This window comes from Canis aureus, chromosome X, assembly GCF_053574225.1.
Source record: "Canis aureus isolate CA01 chromosome X, VMU_Caureus_v.1.0, whole genome shotgun sequence".
Lineage (NCBI taxonomy): Eukaryota > Metazoa > Chordata > Mammalia > Carnivora > Canidae > Canis > Canis aureus.
Genome location: NC_135649.1, coordinates 14024568 through 14038923, shown reverse-complemented (window position 1 = coordinate 14038923; position 14356 = coordinate 14024568).

Here is a 14356-nt window from a genome sequence, read left to right as displayed (position 1 = left end):
CAGTAACAAGCATTGGTAAGAATATAGAGAAAATGGAACCCTCGTTCATTGACAAGAATAAGATATTTCAGTCACTGTGGGAAACAGTCTGGCAGTTCCTCAAAAAGTTAAATATAGAGTTACCACATAACCCTGGCAATTCCACTCTCAGGTAGCTCCCCAAGAGGAATGAAAACCTGTCTCCACCGAGACTTATACACAAATGTTCACAGCAGCATTATTCATAAAAACCAAAAGGCTGAAACAACCTAAATGCCCATCAAGAGATGAATGGTTGAACAAAATGTAGCATATCCATACAATGGAATATTCTTTGGCTTTAAAAAAAGGATGAAATTCTGATGCATGCTACAATATGGATGAGCGTTGAAAACAATATGCTAAAGTGAAAGAAGTCAGTCACAAAAGACCACATATTTTATCATTCCCTTTATATGAAGTGTCCAGGATAAGCAAATATATAGAGACAAAAAGTAGAATAGTGGTTGCCAGGGAATGGAGAGGATGGAGGGATTGAGAGTAACAGCTAAGGGTATTAAGAGTTCCTTTTGGGCAGCCCCGGGTGGCTCAGTGGTTTAGCGCCGCCTTCAGCCCAGGGTGTGATCCTGTGGACCCAGGATCGAGTCCCACGTCGGGCTCCCTGCAGGGAACCTGCTTCTCCCTCTGCCTGTGTCTCTGCCTCTCTCTCTCGATCTGTGTCTCTCGTGAATAAACAAAATCTTAAAAAAAAAAGAGTTCATTTTTAGGGTAAAGAAATGTTTTAAAATTGATTGTGCTGATGAATGCTCAACTCTGTAAATATACTAAAAGTCATAAATTGTAGTTTAAATGGATAAAATGTATGGTATTTCAATTTTATCTTAAAAATGTCAAATAATATCCTTAACATGTAAAGAGTATTTATAAATTAATAAGAAAATGCAATGGAAATGGTAAAAGAAAAAATAGGAGCAGATAACTCTCAGGAGAAAGACGTTAAAGATCAAATATGTACATACATATGTATATATGTAAATGTTTGCCTTCAATGATAATAAAAATTAGAAATCCCAAGATATCAAAAAAAATCCCAAGATACCATTTTCCACTTATCAAATTGGCAAAGGCTTTTAATATTCAACACTGGTTAATGTGGCCAAGAACTTTGATGCATCACAGGAGTTGGTACGACTTCTGGAAAGCAATTTGGCAATCAGTATTGAGAACCTTAAAATGTATTGAGAACCTTAAAATGTACGTATCCTTTGACTCAGCAAATCTCCTTTGAGGAATTTCCCCTACAGAAATAATCAGCTCTCGCGGGCACCTGGGTGGCTCAGTGGTTGAGCATCTGCCTTTGGCTCCGGTCATGATCCCAGGTCCCACAACAGGACATCCCCTGCATGGAGCCTGCTTCTCCCTCTGCTTGTGTCTCTGCCTCTCTCTCTCTCTCTGTGTCTCTCATGAATAAATAAACAAAATCTTTTTTAAAAAAGAAAGGAAGATTCAGCTATTTTGGAAAAGATTTATATACAGGGATGTTTTCTACAACATTATTTATTATAGTCCCAAATTGGAAGCAACCTACATGTCAAAGAATAGCAGGATTAGTAAATGATACATTTATAAATTGAATTATTAAGCAGTTAATAAAAATGACATGCCCCTGTGGTGATGGAATTGTTCTATATCCTGACTGTCTCAATATCAATATACTGGTTGTAATATATAGGTTTGCAAGGCGGTGTCATTGGGGGAAACGGGGTAAAGAGTATATGATATCTCTCTGTATTCTTCCCTACAACTGCTTCTAAATCTGCTATTATCATTTTTTTAAGATTTTATTTATTTATTTGAGAGAGAGAAAGAGAATGAGCCGGGGGAGGAGCACAGGGAGAGAAAGAAGCAGACTTCCTGCTGAGCCGGAAGCCCAATGCAAGGCTTAATCCCAGGACCCAGAGATCATGACCTGAGCCTAAGGCAGATGCTTAACCATCTGAACCACCCAAGTGCCCTGGAATTATCTTAAAATAAAAAATCTAGGGGAATCTAGCTGGCTTAGTCAGGTGAGCATTCGACTCTTGGTTTCAGCTCATGGCATGATTTCAGGATCATGAGATCCAGCCCTGTGGCAGGCTCTGTGCTCAGCACAGTCTGCTTGGAATTCTCTCCCTCTCCCTCTGCCCCTCTCCTCCCCCCCTCACTCATCTGCTCTCTCAATAGATAATATATTTTTTAAGATTTTATTTATTCATGAGAGAGAGAGAGAGGTAGAGACACAGGCAGAGGGAGAAGCAGGCTCCATGCAGGGAGCTGGACGGGGACTTGATCCCCGGGTCTCCAGGATCAGGCCCTTGGCTGAAGGCAGCACTAAACCGCTGAGCCACCCGGGCTGTCCGATAATCTATTTTTAAATGACATTTTAAAAAAATATTTTATTTATTTATTTGTTTATTTATTTATTTATTTAAGAGAGACTGAGAGAGAGAGCATGAATGGGGGAGCAGCAAAGGGAGAGGGAGAGCAGGGAGCCCAATGCTGAGATCCTGACCCAGGACCCTGAGATCATGACCTGAGCCAAAGGCAGACCCTCAACCAACTGAGCTACCCAGGCACTCCTTAAATGACATTCTTGAAGAATTTTTAAGAACATGAGAAAGTGTTCATGAGATATCATTGATTAGATTCTCTGTATGCAGCATGAATAGGAAGTATAATCTCAACTACATGCCACTCTAAGCACTGAAAAAAATTTTGGAAGAAACATTGAGTGGATAGATAGGTGGTATATAGATAAATACATAGGCAAATTGATAAGAGTGAGAAGATTGGGCTAGCTCCTTCTGTGTCATGGATGGTTAATTATGCCATCATTAAAAATTATTATCCCAAGTCAATTGGAGAAGGACAAACATTATATGGTCTCATTCATTTGGGGAATATAAATAATAGTGAAAGGGAATAAAGGGGAAAGGAGAAAAAATAAGTGGGAAATATCAGAAAGGGAAACAGAACATGGAAGACTCCTAACTCTGGGAAACGAACTAGGGGTGGTGGAAGGGGAGGAGGGCGGAGGGTGGGGCTGAATGGGTGGCGGGCACTGAGGGGGGCACTTGACGGGATGAGCACTGGGTGTTATTCTGTATGTTGGCAAATTGAACACCAATAAAAAAATAAATTTATTATTAAAAAAATTATCCACTCTGTGAAGCTTTGTCACATTCTCTGAGCCGGATGCCTTCTCTCATGTCTCTTTGTCCTGTCTCCTTCACACTGATTCTCATCATGTGTTGTAAGTGCTTGCAGGTCAGTCATCTGGATAGGTTCTGGGGTTCCGAGGACAGAAGAAATGTTTTATTAAGCCCCGTCTTCCTGGGCCTGCCACAGAGTAGGCTCTCAAATGTGGGTTAATCAAGTGGGTAGCTAAAGCAGTAATGATGAACAGTCTTTTAATTTTACTGTGGACCCTTATTCGAAAGACCACTAACCTCAGGGCTCTCAGGGCCTAGAAGAAAATGCAGCGATGACTGACTCAGTATTGCCCAGTCTGTAGAGTATATCGCTTCTCCACACCGAGTTGTTCTACAGAGCAGTGCTGCGGCCCTTGCTACAGGCCTTACAGTAGAACTAACGTCTTTGGAAATAAGGTCCTTTGGGATTTCATTAATGTCCTTGGATAAAAGCTAAGCGTGAACTAGACTTATAACAAATTCCTTTCTCTAGTAACAGCGATTTGAAAAAATGTCATCCCATTTATCTGAATTCAGAAATCTCATCCCTCCTACGTAGAACAGAGGGAATTTGAGTAACAGGAAATATTCTTTTTTTTAATAATAAATTTATTTTTTATTGGGGTTCAATTTGCCAACATACAGAATAACACCCGTTGCTCATCCCATCAAGTGCCCCCCTCAGTGCCCGTCACCCATTCACCCTCACCCCCCGCCCTCCTTCCCTTCCACCACCCCTAGTTCGTTTCCCAGAGTTAGGAGTCTCTCATGTTCTGTCTCCCTCTCTGATATTTCCTACCCATTTCTTCTCCCTTCCCTTATATTCCCTTTCACTAATTTTTATATTCCCCAAATGAATGAGACCATATAATGTTTGTCCTTCTCCGATTGACTTACTTCACTCAGCATAATACCCTCCAGTTCCATCCACGTTGAAGCAAATGGTGGGTATTTGTCGTTTCTAATGGCTGAGTAATATTCCATTGTATACATAGGCCACAGCTTCTTTATCCATTCATCTTTCGATGGCCACCGAGGAAATATTCTTTTACTATAGCAAATTACACACAGGCTTTGAGAAACTCAGACTATGAGGATAAATTGGAAATGTAGATGTTAACTACTTGGGACAAAGTTTGAGCCAGAAGTAAAAATTTGAAATCACTACTTCCCAATTCTTTACTTTCTAACTAGGACTGCCTCCTTATATGCCAGCCATGATGAGTTTCAGCCTGAAATTGAAATAGAAATAGATGTTTTCTGCTGAATTTCTATACCGCACATTTATTAGTTTTCTGCTGAATTTCTATACTGCACATTTATTAATATTTATTTATTGAGGTGAATTGGAACTCAAAACTGGCATCTGAAAAGATGATCAAGTTGAACAGCCTGATTTTAAGAAAACCACTTTTTTTATTTAAAGATTTTATTTATTTATTCATGAGAGACACACAGAGAGAGGCAGAGACGCAGGCAGAGGGAGAAGCAGGCTCCATGCAGGGAGCCCGACATGGGATTCGATCCTGGGTTTCCAGGATCATGCCCTGGGCTGAGGGCGGGCGCTAAACTGCTGAGCCACCCGGGCTGCCCAGAAAACCACTTTCACCAGGGTGATTATATAGTTCAGATGAGGATAAGAGTAGTACAAGTAATAAACCCCAATTCAGGTCCATAATTATACATACTACCTTTTTTCTCAAAAATATATATTATTTAATAAACAATGACCAATGAAAAATACAAGAATGTTATTTATTTCATATAATGCCAAATTTAAAGATCCAAATCTACAAGATTAGCAAGACATCATTTTTTTTAAGATTTTATTTCTGGGGTGTGGCTCAGGTTGGGAATCTCAGGGTCATGAGATTGGGTCCTGCCTCAGGCTCACACTCAGCATAGAGTCTGCTTAAGAGTTTCTCTCCCTCTCTCTCTGCTCCTCCTCCCCCAAAATAAATGAATAAATCTTAACAAAATTTTTTTTAAGATTTTATTTCTTTTTTTTTAAGATTTTACTTATCCACTTGACAGAGAGAGAGACAGAGAGAGCACAAGCAGGGGGAGTAGGAAAAGCAGACTCCCCACCAACCAGGGAGCCCGACATAGGGTTTGATCCCAGGACCCTGGGATCAAGAGCTGAGCCGAAGGCAAAAGCTTAATGACTAAGCCACCCAGGTACCCCAAAGATTTTATTTCTAGATTCAACAACAGGGCAGCCCTGGTGGCTCAGCGGTTTAGCGCCACCTTCAGCCCAGAGCGTGATCTGGAGACCTGGGATCGAATCCCATGTTGGGCTCCCTGTGTGAAGCCTGCTTCTCCCTCTGCCTGTGTCTCTGCCTCTCATTAATGAATAAATAAAATCTTTAAAAAAAAAAAAAAACGAATCCAACAACAGGGGCGCCTGGGTGGCTCAGTGGTTGAACATCTGCTTTTGGCTGGGGTCATGATCCTGGGGTCCTGGGATCAAGTCTCCTATCAGACTCCCCTCAGGGAACCTGCTTCTCCCTCTGCTTATGTGTCTGCATCTCTCTCTCTCTCTCTTATGAGTGAATAAATAAAATCTTAAAAATAAATAAATAAACCCAACAACACCCGACGTGGAGCTTGAACTCACAACCCCAAGATCAAGAATCACACCTCCTCTGACTGAGCCAGCCAGGCACCCCAGCAGGTCACCATTTTAATCTGAAATAAGTGGAGTTGCTGTTATTAATAATAATAAAATTTATAAATGTACCATCTTCATTTTCATACTTCATCCTTTTTTTTTTGTAGGTTCCACACCCAATGGGGGGTTTGACCTCATGACCCTGAGGTTATGAGTCCCACGCTCTCCCAACTGAGCCAGCCAGGTGACCCCTCACACCTCACCCTTATTGGCACTTCCAAATACATCTTCGTTTGTCATCTCACTTGGTCCTTCCAACAAACCTGTAAGGAAGATCCAATTTATTTACTCCCACTTTCTAGGTAAGGAAACAGGTTTTGAGAAATTGAGAATTGCCGAGGTTCATACAGTTAGTCTGTAGCATAATTAGAACTAGACTATACATCTGTCAACTAAGTTTTAGCATTTTTTAAAAAGACTTTTTATTTTATTTTTTAAAAGATTTTTTTTTAATTTTAGAGAGTGAGCAAGTGAGTAGAGGGAGGAGCTGAGGGGGAGGAAGAGAGAGGAGGAAAGAATCTCAGGCTGCCTCCGCACCCAATGTGGGGCTTGATCCCAACACCCTGAGATCAAGATCTGAGCCGAAACCAAGAGTCAGACACTTAACTGACAGAGCCACCCAGGCACCCCTAGATTTTATGTTTTTTAACTAATCTCCACACCCAAGGTGGGACTTGAACTCTTGACCCCAAGATAAGAATCACATGTTCTAGGACTAAGCCAGCCAGGTACTACAAATATTAGCATTTCTTTTCTTTTCTTTTCTTTTTTAGATTTTACTTATTTATTCATGAGAGACATAGAGAGGCAGAGACATAGGCAGAGGGAGAAGCAGGATCCCTGCCGGGGGCCCCATGCGAGACTCGATCCCAGAACGGGGATCATGACCTGAGCTGAAGGCAGGCGCTCAACCACTGAGCCACCCAGGCATCCCAAATGTTAGCATTTCTTAAGTGAAAACCATCATGCAAATGAATTGTGGTTTTCAAATCTAGAGCTTGAAAATATTATTCCAGACCAAAATTCTATATTTCTCAGGCTTCCTCTCTCATAAAGGAATGTTAGTGTACTTACAAAGTCTCAAAAAAAAACCCAAAACAAAAAAAACCAGTCTCATCTCCCAGAGCACCTGGCTGGCTCAGTTGGAGGAGGGCATGGTTCTTGATCTTGGGGTTGTGAGTTTGAGTCCCACTTGGGTATTGAGATTACTTAAAAATAAAATCTTAAAGAAAAGTCTTGTCTCCCAATCCATGAAGAAATTTACCTATTAGTGATTGCAATGACAGCATCAAATATTCTAGTATTCTAGTATACAATGCTTTTTTTTTTTTTGGTAACCGCTTTATTGAGATACAATTAACTTACCATCCAAGCCTCCCACTTAAAGTATACCATGTTTTATTTTTGTTTTTTGCTGGCACATTTTATTTATTAAAAAAGCTCATGGGAGGGGCCTGACTGGCTCAGTCAGTAGAGCATGCAACTCTTTTTTTTTTTTTTTTTTTTTTTGCAACTCTTGATCTCAGGGTTTTAAGTTCAAGCCCCATACTGGGTGTATACATCACTTAAAAAAAATAAAATCTTTTATAAAGAAAAGAAGGGGACATCTGAGTGGCTCAGTCAGTTGGGCATCTGTCTGCCTTCAGCTCGGTCATGGTCCAGCAGCCTGCTCCTCCCCCTCCCTCTGCCTGCAGCTCCCCCTGCTTATGTTCTCTCTCTCTGTCAAATAAATAAAATCCTTTAAGAAAATTTTTAATTAAACAATAAAAAATAAAAGCAAAAGAAGCCTCATGGAGTAGGATCAATGGTTTTAAGCATACTCACAGAGATGTTCAACTAACAAAATATTTTCTTAATTTTTTATTTTATTTTTTATTTTTTTTAGTGAACTCTACTCCCAATATGGGGCTCCAACTCACGACCCAGAGATCAAGAGTCCCATAGCTCTATCCACTGAGCCAGCCAGGCACCCATAATAATTTGATTTTAGAACATTCATCACTCCAGGGGAGCCTGGGTGGCTCGTCGGTTAGGCGTCTGACTCTTGGTTTCGGCTCAGGTTGTGGTCTTATGGGTTGTAGGATCAAGCCCCATGTCGGGCTCCTTGGTCAGTGGGGAGTATGCTTGAAAGATTCTCTCCCTCTGCTCCTTCCCACTCTCTCTTCTCTCAAAATAAATAAATCTCAAAGAACCCGAATATTTAATCACTCCAAAGAGACCCCCATAGCTATCACTTCCCAAGTCTCCCATCACCAGCAGCCCCAAGCAACTGCTCATCTACTTTCTCTCTTTATGGATTTCCTATTCTGGATATTTCCATGTAAGTGGAGTCATACAATATGTGGCCTTTATTTCACTTAGCATAATGTTTTCAAGGTTCATCAACGTTATAGAATATGTCAGTACTTCATTTTTCAAAAATATTTTTAAGTATTAATTTATTTAAATAATCTCTACAGCCAACATGGGGCTTGAACTCAGGACCCTGAAACCAAGAGTCTCATGCTCTACCAAATGGCCAGCCAGGCACCCCAGGATTTCATTCCTTTTAAGATGAATAATATTCCATTGTATGGGTAGACCACATTTTGGTTATGCATTCATCAGTTGATGGATATTATACTTTTTTAATTTAATTTTGAAACCTTGATATTTTTGTCCTAACAAAATATTTTTCTGTTTAGAACACTCCCATTTAGGGATCCCTGGGTGGCGCAGCGGTTTGGCGCCTGCCTTTGGCCCAGGGCGCGATCCTGGAGACCCGGGATCGAATCCCACGTCGGGCTCCTGGTGCATGGAGCCTGCTTCTCCCTCTGCCTGTGTCTCTGCCTCTCTCTCTCTCTCTCTCTCTGACTATCATAAATAAATAAATAAAAAATTTTAAAAAAAGAACACTCCCATTTAAAAAATCTAATCTTGAGATGTTCGCAGAGAAATATATCCTGCCTTAAAACTTCAAACCAGAGATACATTAATTTTCAAAGCATTTTGATAACCTCTCTCCTCTGTGTAAATCCTTCCAATGTCTCTCATCGTTAAAATGACGGAGTCTGGGTTACCTGTGAAGTTGAGCATCTTTTTCTGGTTCCTGATTATGTGTCTGCCCTGTCAGGATCTATTTGTACTCTTGTCCCTCTGTTTTCCTCCATGCTTTTCACCCAAATCAGTTCTCTTTTCTTAGTGTCCTATCCTTCCTCCTCTATGAGGATTCATCCTACTCAGGGGGCACCCGGGTGGCTCAGTTGGTTGAGCATATGACTCTTGGTTTCAGCTCTGGTCCTGATCTCAGGGTTGTGAGATCGAGCCCCAAGTCAGGCTCCATGCTCAGTGTCAGGTCTGCTCAAGATTCTCTCTCTCCCTCTGCCCCTCCTCACACGCGCGCATGCTCTCTCTCTCTCTTTCAAAATAAATAAATAAAATCTTTTAAAAACTATTCTACTCAGAACCTTCTTTCTCAGCCATCCTAGCTGGAGGCAGTCAACCCAGAAGGTCAGAACGGCCTCATCTGAGCCTCCCCCAGGAGGAACACAGGTTTTCATTCAGTGAAGAAGACAACCACATATCTCACTTTTTAATAAAATAGTGATATTTAAGGGAATCCCTGGGTGGCTCAGAGGTTTAGTGCCTGTCTTCACCCCAGGGTGTGATCCTGGAGTCCCGGGATCGAGTCCCACATCGGGCTTCCTGCATGGGGCCTGCTTCTCCCTCTGCCTGTGTCTCTGCCTTTCTGTCTCTGTGTCTTTCATGAATAAATAAATGAAATCTTTAAAAAAAATAGTGATATTTAGGTGTGACTTGCAATATCCTTGCAGCTGGAAGAGAATTTCACCGTTTCTAACAAGCCATGGAGCCAGAGTCCTGGGATGTCAATGAAAGCCTGGACAGTCCGTAGCATTGCTCTGGGTCTCAGCCACCTGGTCCATCTCTGTTTCTGGCTATTTCTATTGTAGATCCCTCCTAGGCCTCTTGTGGTTCTTAGGATGCTGGGGACAGTCCTTCCCTTACCTCCTTCCTAACGTGAGGTCAGGGCTATTTCATGCAAAAAGTAGCCTGGGTGGTGAAGCTGCAGATGAAACGTGCTATTTATTTCTCTTCTGTTCTGAGAGGCCACACTATTCTTGTTTAAGACTTTTTTAAAAATCCACAAAGGGCAGCCCGGGTGGCTCAGTGGTTTGGCACCTGCCTTCGGCCCAGGGCATGATCCTGGAGACCCGAGATCGAGTCCCACGTTGGGCTCCCTGCATGGAGCCTGCTTCTCCCTCTGCCTGTGTCTCTGGCTCTCTCTCTGTGTGTCTCTCATGAACAAATAAAATCTTAAAAAAATTAAAAAATTAAAAATCCACAAAGATGAAGACAATGGGCAAGGCTCTTTGAAAGGAGAAGAGATCTTAATGCAATTTGAAAAAGTCAAAAGTTGGTAAAGGCATGATTAAAAGCGAGAGAGCCACGGAAACAGGTGGAGATGGAAGGGAGCCAGCGAGCCCGGCAAGCCGTGGGGCTTGGCCATAGCAGGCCCGTCTAGGGTCAGAGTGAAAATCAGGCCGAAAATTCGGGAGCTCTGTTAAAAGATTCGGTGTGGGAAACACCTCTACTGTCTGCCCCCCTCCCCGCTGCACACCGCACCCCTGCATTCACACAGCGCTCCTCCCTATCCCCAGGCAGCACAGATCTTCTGTGGGCCAATCAATTGAAAGGACCTCAAAAAAAATTCCAAATTCTGCTTTGTAGTGGTCTAGAAGGATATGATTCTTTTTTCTTTTTTATTTTTTTAGATTTTATTTATTTGTCCATGAGAGACAGAGAGAGAGAGAGAGGCACAAACACAGGCAGAGAGAAGCAGGCTCCATGCAGGGAGCCCCACCCGGGACTCGATCCTGGGACCCCAGGATCAGGCCCTGGGCTGAAGGCCGCGCTAAACCGCTGAGCCACCCGGGCTGCCCCTGATTCTTTTTTATTTTTAAAGATTTTATTCATTATTTATGTATGTATGTATTCATTTATTTATTTATTTGAGTGAGAGCACGGCAAACACTAGCGGTGGGGAGGGGTAGAGGCACAGGGAGAAGGAGAGCCCTGCTGGGCAAGGAGCCGATGCAGGGGGACCAGCAGGGGGACATGCAGGGGGACATGCAGGGGAAGAAGGAGACCGCCCCCCCCCCCCAACGGCTGAGCAGAGAGCCCAACGCGGGACTCGATCCCAGGACCCCGGGATCAGGACCTGGGCCAAAGTCGGACACTCAACCGAATGAGCCCCCCGGGCGCCCCCATATGACTCCACTCCTTTCTCCTCCTAAAGCAGAGGCTTCCCGTCTTCTGGCCCGTCCAGTAAGGCCCACGATCAGTTCGCAGCCCCTCCTGGGAACGCCCCTAAACCTGCGCCTCTGTTTTAAGTGTTGGGCAGGCTGGCAAGAACCCCTAACTGTCGAGGCGAATTACCGTGACGGGGGCTTTTCTATGTCGCTGTGGCTCAGGAGATTGTTCTCGATCAAACACGAATCTGGGCGTTGCCGCGGGGTGTTTCGCAGAAGGGGCTAACATCTGGGCAGCCCGGGTGGCCCAGCGGTGTAGCGCAGCCTGCAGCCCAGGGTGTGATCCTGGGGTCCTGGGTTTGAGTCCCACGTCGGGCTCCCTGCGTGGAGCCTGCTTCTCCCTCTGCCTGTGTCTCTGCTTCTCTCTCTCTCTCTCTCATGAATAAATATTTTTTTTAAAAAGAATAAAATCTTTAAAAAAAAAGAGAGAGAACTCTTGGAGCTGAAAATGACTGGCAAAACTTTAAAGATTCCATGAAAGGGCCAATTTTAAGCTGCCAACTCGATGTTACTGCTCGCTAGTTGGGAGGACAGGCCCAGGATGGGCTCTCCCAGGTGGTCTGGGCTGCTTCCAGGACACCACGGACAGGCGCAGGTAGGCTGACGTTCTGGAAGCTGTGATGTGCCAATCAGATCTCCCTTCAGGAACGAAGCATTTCTTCTCCCATCTGTTGAAAGTGCAGCAAGATAAAAGTGCTCAGCTGTCAGCCCCCTGTAGGGGTTGCCTCAGCTGAAAAGAGCCACCAAGAGCCACCAAGGTCCTGCCCAGGGCAACCCATATTCAATGTCCAAACAACACAGGGTACTAAGGTCTAGGGACCACACTGACAAATGATCTAGACTTCTGGTGGGGTTGGATGAGGAGACTTTACACTTTGACTTCCCCCTCTGGTCAATCATCTTCTCTTTTTTTAAGATTTTATGTATTTATTCATGAGACACACATACACACACACACACACACACACACACACACACAGGCAGAGACCCAGGCAGAGGGAGAAGCAGGCTCCATGCAGGGAGCCCCATGTGGGACTCGATCCCAGGACCCCAGGATCATGACCTGAGCCAAAGGCAGGTGCTCAACTGCTGAGCCACCCAGGCACCCCCATCTTCCTCCTTTTAGCATACCTCCTGTATCGATTTAACGTCTGATGCTGTGAATTGTAGTCATCAAATGACAACAAAGAGGAGAATGAGGAGCAGGTGTAGGAATTTTGAGGCGAGAAGGGAAAGGTACGAAATGCTGATTTGAAGGTGGAAGACAGGGTTTCTAAGAGAGTAGTGGGATTGTGTGTCTTGAGAGAAAAGGGACTCAGAGAATCAATTCCGGAGTCCTGATATCACACAGGAGCCCAAGAAAGAAAAGACAGAGAAAATGAGGAGGAACGTCTCCAAAAAACAGAAGGAATAAAATTTTTCTAGAACTGAAGAACATGAATATTTGTATTAAAAGGGCTCATCAGGGGTGGATGCATGGGTGGCTCAGTGGTTGAGCGTCTGCCTTCAGCCCAGGGCCTGATCCTGGAGACCAGGGATCGAGTCCTGCATCGGGCTCCCTGCATGGGGCCTGCTTCTTCCTCTGCCTGCGTCTCTGCCTCTCTCCCTGTATCTCTCATGAATAAATAAATAAAATCTTTGAAAGAAAAAAGAAAAGAATATCTCTATTTGGACAGCTACCCTGTTATATTTTTCATGAACTTTAATTTTTTAGGTTTATAGAATAGTATAGAAAATACTGCTAGGAATGAATGGTGTGGTTCTGGTTTTAATATTCCAATAAATGAAAACAATGATGTCATAAAAATGTGACAAATGCTCATCATATCCTCTTGGAAGACTCCTCAAACCTATTTTTCTTTGCTCTCCGGGGCTGTGCTTCCCAGCCACCTTTTAGGGACCAAAGTGGTGTCCAGGCATGTTGGTTCTGAACAAATGTGTTGAGAATGAACTGGACACAGTGAAAAGGTCTTTTCCCCACTGAAAACAAATAATTTGGTGTCCTAATTTACAAGCCAATCTTGTGTAGGTTCAAGCAGCATGAAGCCGTTTCTCACGTTCTACTCACTATAAGGCTCGGATCCAAGACCCTAGGACCCCACAGGGACCCCACCATGTGCAGCCGTCCCACAAAGCCCAACAGCAAAGAGCCAGCTGACCTGATCTGTTGCACCAGTAACCCCAGTGTTACTACTGGTGAAGCCCAAATCCAGAATTGGGAAATCCCTTCCTTCCTTTCCTTGAGGTCCCTAACTATTGTAGAAGACACCTGAAAGGCAGACAAAAAATCAGCAAAGAAAGTTGAAGCGGGTCCCACGGTCTGGATGTGTGGGGACACTTCACAACAGGTGTACTGAGTCCAACAAACCAGTGGCCCTAGAACTGTGGGATTCTGGGGAACAGGAGATGACTGTAAGACATGGAAGGGACCAGAATTATTTTTTTAAAGATTTTATTTATTTATTCATGAGAGACCCAGAGAGAGAGAGGCAGAGACACAGGCAGAGGGAGAGGCAGGCTCCACTCAGGGAGCCCGAAGTGGGACTCGATCCCGGGACCCCAGGATCAGGCCCTGGGCCGAAGGCAGGTGCTAAACCTCTGAGCCACCTGGGGATCCCCAGGGACCAGAATTCTATCCATGGTGGGTAGACTATTCCAGGACTGACCCACTCTTGCCTAAATCCATTTCTTATCCGAGTCGAAGGCAAAGAAACCCTTCCCACAAATGTTTGTCCTTAAGACAGTCGCTGCTCATTTTCTGTCTCCTCAGCCGAGAGGCACCAAGGTCCATGGCAACCTGCCTCTCCGCCTCCTCTGAGAGCAGACCCATGCTTGCTCTTACCTTCAGATGAAACACGAAGATAGATTTGGGGAAATGTTTCCAAAACCGACCTGCTGTCAGCAACTAAAGACTTGGAGAAGCCTTGACTTGAAGCAGAATCCAAAATAATTTTATGAACTATACACTGCATCGCAGTAAAGGAAGGGGCCTACGATTGTTTTATTTACAAGGACAACATTGGGGAAATGGAGCTTCCATTCAAAAGACTTAGCCTGCCAGGTTCAAAGTTAAATATTTTTGCTCAAAATGAATAAGGGGCTGGAACAGGAGATTTTTACTGTAGCTCCTAAACTTACTGTACATATATGGACACATACACACGGAT